We start from the raw sequence: 13,018 nt of genomic DNA, 5'->3' as shown, positions 1-13,018 counted from the left end.
CGTTTTTTAGCCGAAACAAAAAAAACGTGTATCTTCATTTGGGCCCGTTTATACACCCACCTGCCAAGTATCATGGAAATCGGAGGGGGACACAGGGGTTCGATTCTTACTTCAATTTGTCCTTATCTTGACATTTGAGGGGGTTTTGCCCCCTAAAACAGTTTTTTTAGCTGAAAAAATAATACACGCATTTCTTCCATTGGGCCCCACTATACACCTGCCAAGTTTTATGGAAATCGGAGGGACACAGGGGTCAGATCCTCACTTCAATTTGTCCTCATCTTGACATTTGATGGGGTTTTGCCACATAAAACCGTTTTTTAGCTGAAACAAAAAAAACATGTATTTCTTCATTTGGGCCCGTTCATATACACACCTGCCAAGTATCACGGAAATCGGAGGGGGACACAGGGGTCAGATCCTCACTTCAATTTGTCCTCATCTTGACATTTGAGGGGGTTTTGCCCCCTAAAACCGTATTTTAGCTGAAACAAAAAAACACGTATTTCTTCCATTGGGCCCCACTATACACCTGCCAAGTTTCATGGAAATCTGAGGGAAACAGGGGTCAGATCCTCACTTCAATTTGCCCTCACCTTGACATTTGAGGGGGTTTTGCCCCCTAAAACCGTTTTTAGCTGAAACAAAAAAAAAAAAAACACGTAATTCTTCCTTTGGGCCCCACTATACTGCCAAATTTCATGGAAATCGGAGCGCTACACTTAGATAACCTCCCTTGTTAGTCTTACACTTTGTAATTATTTAACACTGCATATATTATAATGTTTTATTTTAATTTGTAAAACTGTAACTGTAGAACAATTGTATAATTTTTGTATAACATTTCTATCTTGTTATATATGTTAAAGGTTTCATCCTGGAATGGAATGTCTCACATTTATGTGTGTTTTTATTTCCAATACATTCGAATGAATACATATTCATTTCAAAGGCATTTACAAAATCACCTCTGACATTTGTGCACGAGTGTGTTAGCCGATGCGTAGCAAAGTATTTTAGGAACAACACTTGAAAAAAAATCTTCTAGGACTAACGAAAAATTTCTTTGTAATCGAAGATCAAAATACCTTTTAAGGTGTGGTAATATTATAATGGGATTGAGATACGAAACTCTTGGATCCGGATCCAGATCCGAAACTTTCAGACCCGGATCCAGATCCGAAACTTTCAGACCCGGATCCAGATCTGAAACTTTCAGACCCGGATCTGGATCCAGATCCAGAACTTTCGGATCCGGATCCATATCCGTAACTATTGGATCCGGATCTGAACGGATCCGGATTTTTCGGATCCGGATCCATTTGGCCATCCCTAGTATGGATCTGTTGCATATCTGTCCATTTCTGTTGTCTTATCACTGTCCTGTTCTCCTGATTTTGTGCAGTACCTTGCAGAAAGCACCCCCAGAACTCTGTTGTGCTAATGACTCAATAGACATGTATTGTACTGGTTGAGGACATACTCATCTAATCAAAATACATTGCTACTTTTGACTTACCAACTTTGGTTTTGGGATTTCTTGCTTGCTCCCCTAATTTTTTTGACCAGTGTATTTAAAATATTTAATTTAAGGTGCAGAGTTTACACTTGCCATTTCACATACTCAGACTGTAAATACTGGCATATCTACAATCACAAGTCACAAATATTATGGGATATATTAATCTATGAAAAAATATTAATACTAATTTCAAACTCAAATTTACCTAACCAACTTCAAGATATCTTATGTTGCAATAATCCTCCTGTCGGACACTGCGCAGGACACTAAGAATGTAAATGGATTGAGAGATTTCTGATTTATTATCCATTCAGCTTTATTTTCTTACCTCAATACAAATAAAAGCTAAAGTGTGAAAAACTTGCCTCAGGACATTTATAAATATGTATAAATTCAATGAGATTTCGATTAATAATAGTTGCAGAGTGGGCCTCCCAGATGGCGCAGTGGTAGCATCGTCGCCTTGTAATCAAGGGGTCCCGGGTTCAATACTCGGTGGAGGCACAAGTGGTTCGGATCCCACTTTAAACTGTAGGTCCAGTCCCGATTAGCCTTACTGTGCATAAAGTGGACTTAAAACACCCACTCAACTCAACTCAATAGTTGCAGAGTTTCACGTCTGTGGAGAAATATTCACACAGAATGCACACATAATTCTCAGAGCCAATAATTCACACATAATTCAAGGAATTCCCGGTGAGTAGCCACCCTACATGTGCAGTAGATTGATGATTTTGTAGTCCAGTGCAGAGGCAGGATTGATGGAATTTTGATGTCCAGCTTTGGTGTTCTAAACAAGCTGCAATAGACAAGTTGTAGGCTGACCCAGAGATTCCCATGGCGAAGGTTCCAGCTCCATAAGTCTAGAGCAGAGCAGTGTGTTCCTATCTAGTTCCCATGGTAGTCAAGCAAATTCAAGCAGATTCAAATCCAAGAGAAGCTGAAGATTTCACCATGGTGATCAGAGGGAATTAGACAATTTGCTGATGAAGGATTGGATCATGGAGTGACCCATGTCTAAACAACAAGGGAGTGTAGCACTGAGAAAGTCCACGCAAAACATTTCAGGTATCCTAAGTTCAGTGACTTGCTGCTTGGAATTGCTTTATATGAGGAAACATATAGTCCCAAGACTTGTTTGAGCAAAGCTGTGTACATTTTGAAGTTTCATAATTGTCAGAACACTAAATGATTTAGGGACAGGTTCCCTTCAATTCAAGATTCATTCAAATATATGTTGTTCAGGAATTGGGAGAAGGTTGATACGTAAAAGGTTGGAGACCATCAGATTGTGTGTACAAAGTGTATTGTGTATCTGTAAGAGGATATAATTTTGTTTGGTCTATGTTATGTAAAGAAGGATAGCCTCCCTGAAGGTGCAGTGGTAGCATCGTCGCCTTGTAATCAAGGGGTTCCAGGTATCGGCACATAGTGGTTCGGATCCCACTTTAAGACTGTAGGTCCAGTTCTGATTAGCCTAACTGTGCATAAAGTGGACTTAAAAAACCATATCAATCAATTATATAAAGAAGGGGAGAAGTTTTAAATCGTTCTATCATGGATTTGAGAATGGTATTCACACCTGATAAGTGCATGCACATAGTTTATGCCATTAAACATTTCTTCTGGAGCCGTGTGGTGATCTAGTTGGTAGGGCATATGACTGCCGCACAGAAGATCTGGGTTCGATTCTCAGGGTGGGTGACCTAAATTCGGAATTTTCCTGGCATTGTCCCTGCATAAAGAGGCTCTGGGGCTCACTGAGACTCAAATCAGTTGGTAACTGGGGCACCACGTGGGGTAAATGTGGCTGGAGCATGATGCTGATCACATCACCTCCAAATTGGCTGAGATCAAGAATATGTGGGGCCCTACCCCACATCCCCTAAATCCTCTTATGGTGGTGAACCTTGCAGAGTTACACTATTTGGGTTTTGGGCCACCCTATAAACATAGGGCTGCACTACTCTGTAACAGTAGTGCTACTGTAGGTTGGGAAGATTGTGCTTCATGAACATTTGTCATTTTTAGCTTATGAAGATGCATCATAACCAAGTAATTAGCAATTTGATGTGGTTTGATTTATGATTGATTGATTGATTTGGTGTTTTAAGTCCACTTTATGCACAGTAAGGCTAATCAGGACTGGACCTACAGTTTAAAGTGGGATCCGAACCACTTGTCTCCACCGGGTATCGAACCTGGGGCCCCTTGATTACAAGGCGACGACGCTACCACTGCACCATTGGGGAGACCCAGGTTTGCCTGACGTCAGCAACTCACCTGTGGTGCACCAGCCCCTAAGTTGGGAAGATTGTGTTGCATATGAATGTTTAGCACATAGAGATGTTTTATAAGAGAGTAATTACAAACTTTGTGCTATGATTTTTGAGAAAGTTATTATCCATAATTTTCCATATCTCGCATCACAAATGCCGATGTTATGGCTTCAGTTTGATGCGAGGTGTGCACTTGATATCTGCCAGATTGGAGATCCAAAATGTTACAATAAAAGGCAAAACAATTGAAGAATCATGGCAAACTGCCATTTTACTTTTATGTGTTTTATTTTTTTTATTATCACTACTGAATGTGGCTGGCTAACCCACAATACTATCCAAAAGCCAAAATGTACATGTTTATCCAAGAAAATAAACGGGATTTTTATTGAAAAAGGTTCAATCAAGAAAGGTGAAAATTTTCCAAACTAATTGTTAGAATGAATTGTTTGCCTGCAATGGGCAGACAGATTGACTGAAATATTGTGAACAATCCAATAAGGAATACAGTGAAATCTCTATTTTACATTTTTCAGGGAACCAAGATAAAAGAACTTAAAATGTGGGAAAATGTAAAATCGAGGAAAATTTTATAACATTTTGCTTGGGGTTTCACTGTATTTCACATAGATCAAATGTCTCAAATCCAGGCAAATGGGCCAATCAAGTTGATTGATGTTGTGTTGAGCTGCTGTTTAGGTAGGCATGTAAGTGCACATAAAATTTGTCTTCATAGCTTGGTTAGTTTCATAGATACTCAGATGGAAAACAGAATGGTGCATAAAGGTATTTATTCAGTGTTGCTGATTGGAATCCTAAGAAGTGATTAAAATAAGCAAGATGCAATTAAAAAAATACATACTTTTGATTACTTTGATTTATTTTACACAACAATCTCTCCCCCCCCCCCCCCCCCGGGATCTAACGTGAAATCTACCATAGTAAGCGGTCTATCACTTTGTAGCCTTGTATTGTTTCGAACATGGAATTGTTTCCACATGAACATATCTGGCAACAGTGTATTGCTGTTGATAAGTGAGTTCATTTCGTATTCTTAATTGACACAGGAAGGGTGACTTTGCGAGAGTGTGTGTGATAAACTGCTGTTTTTTCATGTGGTGCACTTTGTGTTGGATATTTGACTACTGTACAGTCTGAGAAAAAAATACCTGGGCCACGGGACGTAGAATTTCGTAACGTCTTAAAGCCTGTTGTTTATGCAACCCAAATAACAAAATATTCGCTTAAGTTTGCCTGGTGATTCTGACTTCTCGGGAAGGATTGAGCTTTGATAGCATGAGTCACATGACTCGTGCCCCAGCCACAACAAACAGCTGGGTGCTACGATGCCTCCAGAAGAAAATTTCAGGAACTGGTTTCTTGACAAGAGCTACTCGTAAGGAAATACTATTCTATCAAGTGATATTAGAGTCATTGTCAAGAAGGTTCGCTGAAATGATGGTTCTCATCACAGACCACATGCCACACGTTAATTGTTTAAGTCTAGTTCATGCACTGGACCTACAGATTAAAATGGGATTCGAACCAAAGCCTCTCTACTTGGTATTGAATTCGGAAGCCTTTCATTACATGGCGAAGACGTTACTACTACGACATCAGAGAGGCAATGGAACCCCTTGAGAAAGAGATAAGCGAAAATTGCTACCTGACAAACCATATTTGCCCGTAAATTTTAAATATAAGACAATATTTTGTACTGACAGTTTCGAACCGTGGGAGAGGCATATATTTTTTTGTACCATCGTCCATTTCACGAGTTTATAATTCTTCCTCACCGACACGAGTAACGCGAGTGGTAGAAGAAAAGCGAAGTAAAATAACTGAAACAGAAATAAAAGGAAAAAGCGAAATAAATTTTATTCATAATATTCTGCAGTCACTTGAGTTGTATTCACGGGATGCTATCTTTAAAGAAAGCCGTGGTCTCTTCCTTGTCTTTTTCGCTTTCTTTGTGCTCTTGCTTCCCCCGTCACGATTGGTCTAAAACTAATTAATGCGACGTTAATTAAACAATCCAAACAACGAAACAATGCACAATCAACTGCACAAGACAACATTCCAAATGTTTTCGAATCGGAAAACAATTGAGATGCTGTAAAATGACTTAAGATGCAGTAATAAAGTGGGAATTCGGTACCGTATAGAATTAAATCGGTAGAGATGTTCGATTTGATTGGATGTTTGTTATTTAGATTTGCTATTCTTTCACTTTTGGCAAATAGCGACGATGAAGATGAGTGATGCTATGATGAAATTGATGAAGGGACACTTACCAAGGACACCCACGCCCAAGTCGAGATTCTAACCAGGGACCCATGGCATCGTAGCGCGCTGTGCTAACCACTCCTCCATGGAGTGGACATTATAGCATATTTTGTGTGCTCAATTGGGATCAATCAATGGAATGAATAGGCATATTATATGATTAATAAATTCATATCATAATACCACGTCATATTATTCGGCACGAAGTAACATCAGAGACATTCAATCTTGCATTTTTGCCTTTCAACTAATTCTTTGAATTCAGGTTAATCACAACAATAAGATAAATTATGAAGAAAATGATAGTGAATGTGGGATATTGACAGTTATTACGAATTTCCTGAGAGAAACAACATTAAGCAGGCTCGGTGGTCAAGCTCATTAAGTGATTGACATTCGATATCGTCGCCAAAGTTCCCGGTTTTGAGTACCGTCCTTGTCGGGGGTGTTTGACTATTTCGTCATCAATTTCGTGTAATGGTCACTCGTCCTTATCGTCGCGATCATCGAACAGGGAATAAAAATTATAAAAATAAATACGATGGAAGAGTACTTATTTCATCTCTCACGAAATCTCCTACAAAACCGGAATATATAAAATACATGTATATTCATTCACATACATTTTCGATTTCTATATTTAACTAGTCGAGACCGAGAACGGGAGAGCAATTTTCAATTCGACAAACCGAGAGACGGAGAAACTGTCAAGTCTCGTTTCTTCTTGGCACCTCCGTAATCGAGTTGTTCTGTTTGTCATTGGCTTTGTATTGGCAATTATTGTCATTATTCTTCCCCTGCAGGTAAACCATAACGATGAATTATGATGAAATGAAGCAGATAAAAGGGCAAGAACAAGAAAGTCATGCCTGTTCGGGACTCCAACCCAGAACCTTATGTAACGAGATTTGAAATTCTGGAGAAGGCGTCCGTGTTTCGCTTGGTTTTCTCTTTCCTCTACTTCTCTTATATTATCATACATGTATAATAAAAATGGATCTCATACGATATGTTGCGATTCATAATTGTGCTGGTTAGATGCTACAGATGTGAACTCCAACCTGCAATATATTATTCCCTTTTGTTTCGTATCTGGTTGAACATGAAATTTTCTTACACTGTTTCAATTTCTTTCTTAGTTTTGGTTTGGTGCACAGATATGCTAATCTGGACTCGACCTTCAGTTTAAAGTGGGATACTAACCACTATGTGCATCCATCGTGTATCAAACCCGGGATCCACTGATTACAAGGCGACGACGTTATCACTACTCCATCGAGGAGGCCCCATGACAAAATGTTATTCACTCGATCTCTACCATAATTTATTTCAGCATTTACATTTTCGTTTTCTTCTTCTTTTTACCTTTTGTTAACTACTCTTATACAACTCTTTTTGCGTCTTCGAATTTCTTCTTGTTAAAAAAAAAAATAATAATACATGCAGGCTCTATAAAAATCCCCCGTTCAAATAGATAAAACGTTCACTCTCGAGAACTAATTTACATGTTTATCACTAACGTAACCATTAGGAAACTATTGAAATGTTAACTGATATAACTGCAGATGAAACAATACTTACAGCCACTAACGAAATATCTATTCTTGTGTAGCCTCACAGACAACAAGTATCTGGTGAGTCATTCACTCTTGCTGACTACGGGCGAAGGTCACTGAACTAAAGGGTGGTGGCAAGCAAGCAGGCTTGTGCTCTACCAAAGACGAGGTCACGTGTTCCAGTTATCAATGGCGTACGAAATAAGGAGGAACACAGCTATCTGACGTATGTTTTGGTCCCGTCATTGCACGTAGACAGTGGCGTATGCTGGTTCTAACGAGTGGGTAATCTCCGACCTTTTGATCCTCAAACTCCAAAAGTTTCCGTGCAATTTATGTCACGCTCCATATTGGATTTAGGAATATTGTGTCGGAATGTTTGTCTTATTGCTACGATCACAATCAATTAATTCTCGTTATTGCAGTTTACTATACGCGTAGAATTTCAAATAATAAAACAAGACAGTATTATAAAGCTATAAAAAAACAGCCTGTGAAATATAAAAATGAAAGACGTGCACTAGTGAAATAAAAACCCGCAATATTAATTTAAGTGCAAAATTCAACTTACTCCAGGACCCGATTACTTGTGCTGTACTACATCCAAAGCACGCTGTTTGTCCAGTTGCACGTCAATACGTGTCTGGGCGAAAGATTGCAGCTTAACAAAGGAAGTTATGTGACTTTTGGATTTTTCATGTTTGGCACAAGTGTTGCAAAGATTACAGTCACGCATCCATACATTCTTTTCAGCCCCGAAAAGTAAGCACGGCGAACAAAAATGCAAAGCTTATTAACACTTATACTTCCTGTCAACCATGGTGTTTTGTCATAATTTGCTTGCGAAAATGCCTCACATATTCCCGATTTTGTCTTTGTGTGTAGAAATAAGTTCAAGCGATGACACTGGCCTACCTGTATTAACAATTTGCAACTTCTCCTGAAAAGATCTTGTTCCAAAAGGTTTCACCAGCAAATCTTGTATCACATCCATTACCCTTTAACACAGCACTATCACGACAAACACTAACACCTAAATAAATAATAAACACGAAGCACAGCACGAAGCCAACGACTACACGCATTCAGTTTCACGCGCCAAACTTCTGTTGTTGTGTTCCTGGCTCAGAATGAAATTCCCTATGAATAATAAAAAAAATCCCTTTCCGAGCTCGAATTGACAGGTTTTTAAAAGTTCGAATCATTGCAGGTCAGAGTCAGAATTTTATTTCGGGATGGGGATCATCCCTTATTATCAGCCGCCACATAAATTTGAAACAGTGGGGTTAGAAGTCCTGAAGATGAATCTCAGATTATTACAACGTATTAAGCAAAGTGTTTAATCCTGCTAATGAAGTAAAATGAATTACCACTATACACTTTTTAAATTAGATATTTGTAGGATTTCGGGGAGGGGGGTTTCCCTTTAAAAAAATATTCAGTTCCGTGAGATAAGTATTCTCGCTGCTTTTGAAGATTAGAGAGGAGAAACAATCACTATTTTTGTAAATACAAGGATGGGGGGAGTCAGCAAATAGGTGCTTTAATTGCTTAAACCTTGAATTTTAATTCAGTTTGCTTCATCTTCAATATTTAAGCTTTTCCCTTTTGATAAATTTATGTTCAAGTAACAGAAATCAGCAAGACAGAAGCAAATGTAAAGTGAAAATTAGCGTAGAATTGGTTTGCCCATGTTATTCAGTTTTCCTGTTCTTCGCACTCTACCGGGTATGTTTTCCCTAGTTGAGCGGAGGGAACGGAAAAGGCTCTCAAGGTTGAGAGTGCGACCGGTGGACTCTCACAAGAAGGAGCTTACCCTGGGCACGGAATCACCGCGCCTGAAAAGCAGTGTTTCCTCCCCCTCTTTCCTTTCTCCTCCCTCCTCGCCAAGGGTTGTAAGGAAAGCGGGAGGAATGACGTCAGGGTGAGATTGTGTTCGCAACGAATGAATCAAATTTGAGTGATATGATATGCAACCATTGGAAGACTATTGAAAGAAAAGCTACGGGAACCTGCCAGTTTTTCTACTGCAGACAGGAAACCATAAACATGCAAGAGAAGCTTATATTCTATGAAACCTGACGCTATGTGCTCGAATACTGGCTATATATAATCCATAGAGGCATAGCAACGTTAAACAACCTCTTATATGATACATATAGGTTTAAAAAGGTCGCAATACAAAGATTGTGTGCGCCTCACTGATCGCGTAGTGGTAAGGCCTTGTAATCAAGGGGTCTCGGGTACGATACCAGGTGATCGCACATAGTGGTTCGGATCCCACTTTAAACTGTATGCAGTTCAGATTAGTCTATCTGTGCCGGTGACTCAGTCGGTAACGCGTCTGACTACCATGCTATAGGCCCCGGGTTCGATCCCCGGCCGGTTCAAGCCCGGGAACTTTTCTAACGTTGGAAGCGGCCCCGGCGCCCACCCAGCGTCGAATGACGTGGATACCTGGGGGAAACCCTGCGGGTAAAGGCGGTCAGGGGCGTGATGATGATCACATCACCCCCCACTCACGAACGAATCAAGAAAGTATGGGGCGGCGTGATGCTGATCACATCACCCCCACTCACGAACGAATCAAGAAAGTGTGGGGCGTTACCCCCACACCCCCTATACGCCTTCATGGCGTAGCGCTAAGCACAGGTGAGAACTTTACCTTTTTTTTTGCATAAAGTGGACTTACAACAAAATTTAAAATTGCGATAAAGATTATGATAAGGTATTAAAGAATTGGGTCTAACACATTTTTTTATTGTTTACCAATGACCTTGTTAACGGTGGAAGCGGTCCCGGCGTCTACCCAGCGTCGAATAACATGGGTACCTGGGGGAAACCCTGGGGGGTAAAGGCGGTCAGGGGCGTGATGCTGATCACATCACCCCCACTCACGAACGAATCACGAAAGTGTGGGGCGTTACCCCCACACCCCCTATACGCCTTCATGGCGTGGTGCTATGCACAGGGGAACACTTTACCTTTTTACCTTGTTAACTAATATTCTTAATTTCAGTTTCAAGATGAAATCGGCTACGAAATAAAAGGAGTGGGTTCATATTTCTGTTACGAAATTCCACTTTTGTAGTAGACCTGTGCCACACTAAGATGTGACATAATAAACAAATCTGAGACACTTTCAAAGTATTAAATTGCTATCTACGTATTTGGGAACAATCTTTCAATATAATACTTTTTTTGGACGCGTCAAATCATAGTATTTAATTCCTGTTTTAGCAGCTTTAAGAAACCTGATTTTTTTGGGGGGGGGTTACAAATGCCCTTTCTGCTCCCGTCAAGTTACGCCTATGAAAAAACAGGAATTCAAAGTAAAAGACTGTCCCGACTAAATCGGGAGACACGTCTGATAGATTTACAATTGGGAAAATCATAATTAAGCTTGTAGTTGAAAACAACCTATTTTCATATATTGCATGCAGCTCTACTTTTTCTGCAATGTGGATCAAGAACTGGGGACGTGGAGAAGCACAACACTCCACGTAACCAATAGTCACGTGACCCTCTTTACTTTCCTGTCATGTTGACCTTCGCGTGGAACACATTTCTCGGTGTTAAGACAGGCAAAATCACCCGATCATCGAAGGGTGCAATATGTGTTGCCTACCCTCCTGCATTACTTGCTCCTATTAAAGCCTTATGGGGAAGAACTTTTTTCCATGACTGTACACGTGTATTTGTGATATGCCGGGAAAGTTCTGTAGTAGCGTGGAAAAAGCCAGCATTATTGCATGGCGAAGTGAAAACGTCCCGATAAAGACGATATATAAACAAACATGTCATGCAAAATTAACCATAATGAAGGTACTGGCAGCCGCCAGAGGACCGCCTCTGACTGTCATTCCAAGGCACAAATTCGATGGTGGGAGGCAAAGAAAAACAACCAAATCTACAGATGCTCTCCTAATGAGAGAATATAGAAAACCCCTTGACTGACAGCATCAGAACTTAAAGAAATGCACCCAAGATGCAGCAGCCGCATTCTATGTTTACAAAGGGAGAATGTGATACCAAAGGTGTATTAAGTGTACAACTGCAAGTGATAAAATGAAAGCAACATCTTATTTTGCTTAATTATTGCATTACTGTTAGATATTATATTTTAATGTGTAGTGTGTAGAATTCACATAAGAAATAAGGGAAGTTTCTAATTTTTTATGTCAGTCCTTGTATCTTAAGCAATCAATGAAGTGTATCTACAATTAGAGAGTGTAGACTATGGACATGGAATAAATGTACACAGTACAATTTATATAAACAACATAAGCAATGAAGTGCTTAAGTAGACAATGGACATGGAATAAATGTACACAGTGTAATCTATATAAACAACATGATGTCCACGACACTTTTAAAGGCTGTGTTCTTGCCGCCGAGTCTTGTAGCGAATGTCACGGAATACTCTGTAGAAGCAAAATGAAATTCTCTCATTCCAATTTGTTGAATAGGTATGGGCATTCTTCATTTTGGCAGATAAGGACATCTTGTAAAATATCACACACAATATTTTAAATAGTATTTTCATTACTGAAAGGAGACATTTCATAAAGCCTGTAAAAAATTGAATGCTGGTTCAGTGTAATTTGAAAGAGTTTGACTTTTCATAAATACGTGACCTGAAATTTTGAGAAAAAATGGCTTCTCTGAGAAGTACCATTTAAAACATGTAGCAAGAATTGTATTGTTTAGTATTGATTACAAGTTTAGAAATTTTGCATTTAAGAATTCATTATGAAATTATATTATTTTAAAACTGAAAAGTGTCAATTTTAAATTACTTTCTAATGTGTTATTGTGAATGTTTTGTGTCCTACATTTTGGGACATTATGTCCTACTTTTCCCTTGTAGTGATCTGGTAACCCTAGGTTTGGGGAATCGCAAATCAGGGCCAACACTGGTCAGAAGAGCCCATGATAGCAAGATGAGCTCAAAGTTCTATAGGGTGGCCATTCAAGGACCATGATAAAATTCACGTATAATGCCAAGCTTCTAAGGTGAACTTTCCAAAAATTCAAGTATACAAGCAGATGCTTCCTCTCCTTCAACCTTACATATTACTGCCTCTCATCACATTACACACACAGATGAAGGGTCTGTGTGATTTCAATCCAAAAATTCTAATTCAATTAAATGGTATATACATATATTGAAAATATTTAATTTATGGTACGGCGTTTACATTTACTATTTCACATACTCACACTCGAAAAACATGTACGAACACAAGTCTCAAATATTATGGGATATTTGTTAATTATATAATAATTTCAAGCTAAAGTTTAATGGAGTTGGTGTTTTCAGTCCACTTTATGCACAGTAAGGCTAATTGGAACTGGACCTACAGTTTAAAGTT

The sequence above is a fragment of the Lepisma saccharinum genome, chromosome 2 (genome assembly GCF_977018435.1).
Source record: "Lepisma saccharinum chromosome 2, izLepSacc3.1, whole genome shotgun sequence".
NCBI lineage: Eukaryota > Metazoa > Arthropoda > Insecta > Zygentoma > Lepismatidae > Lepisma > Lepisma saccharinum.
This window is presented reverse-complemented; position numbering follows the sequence as displayed.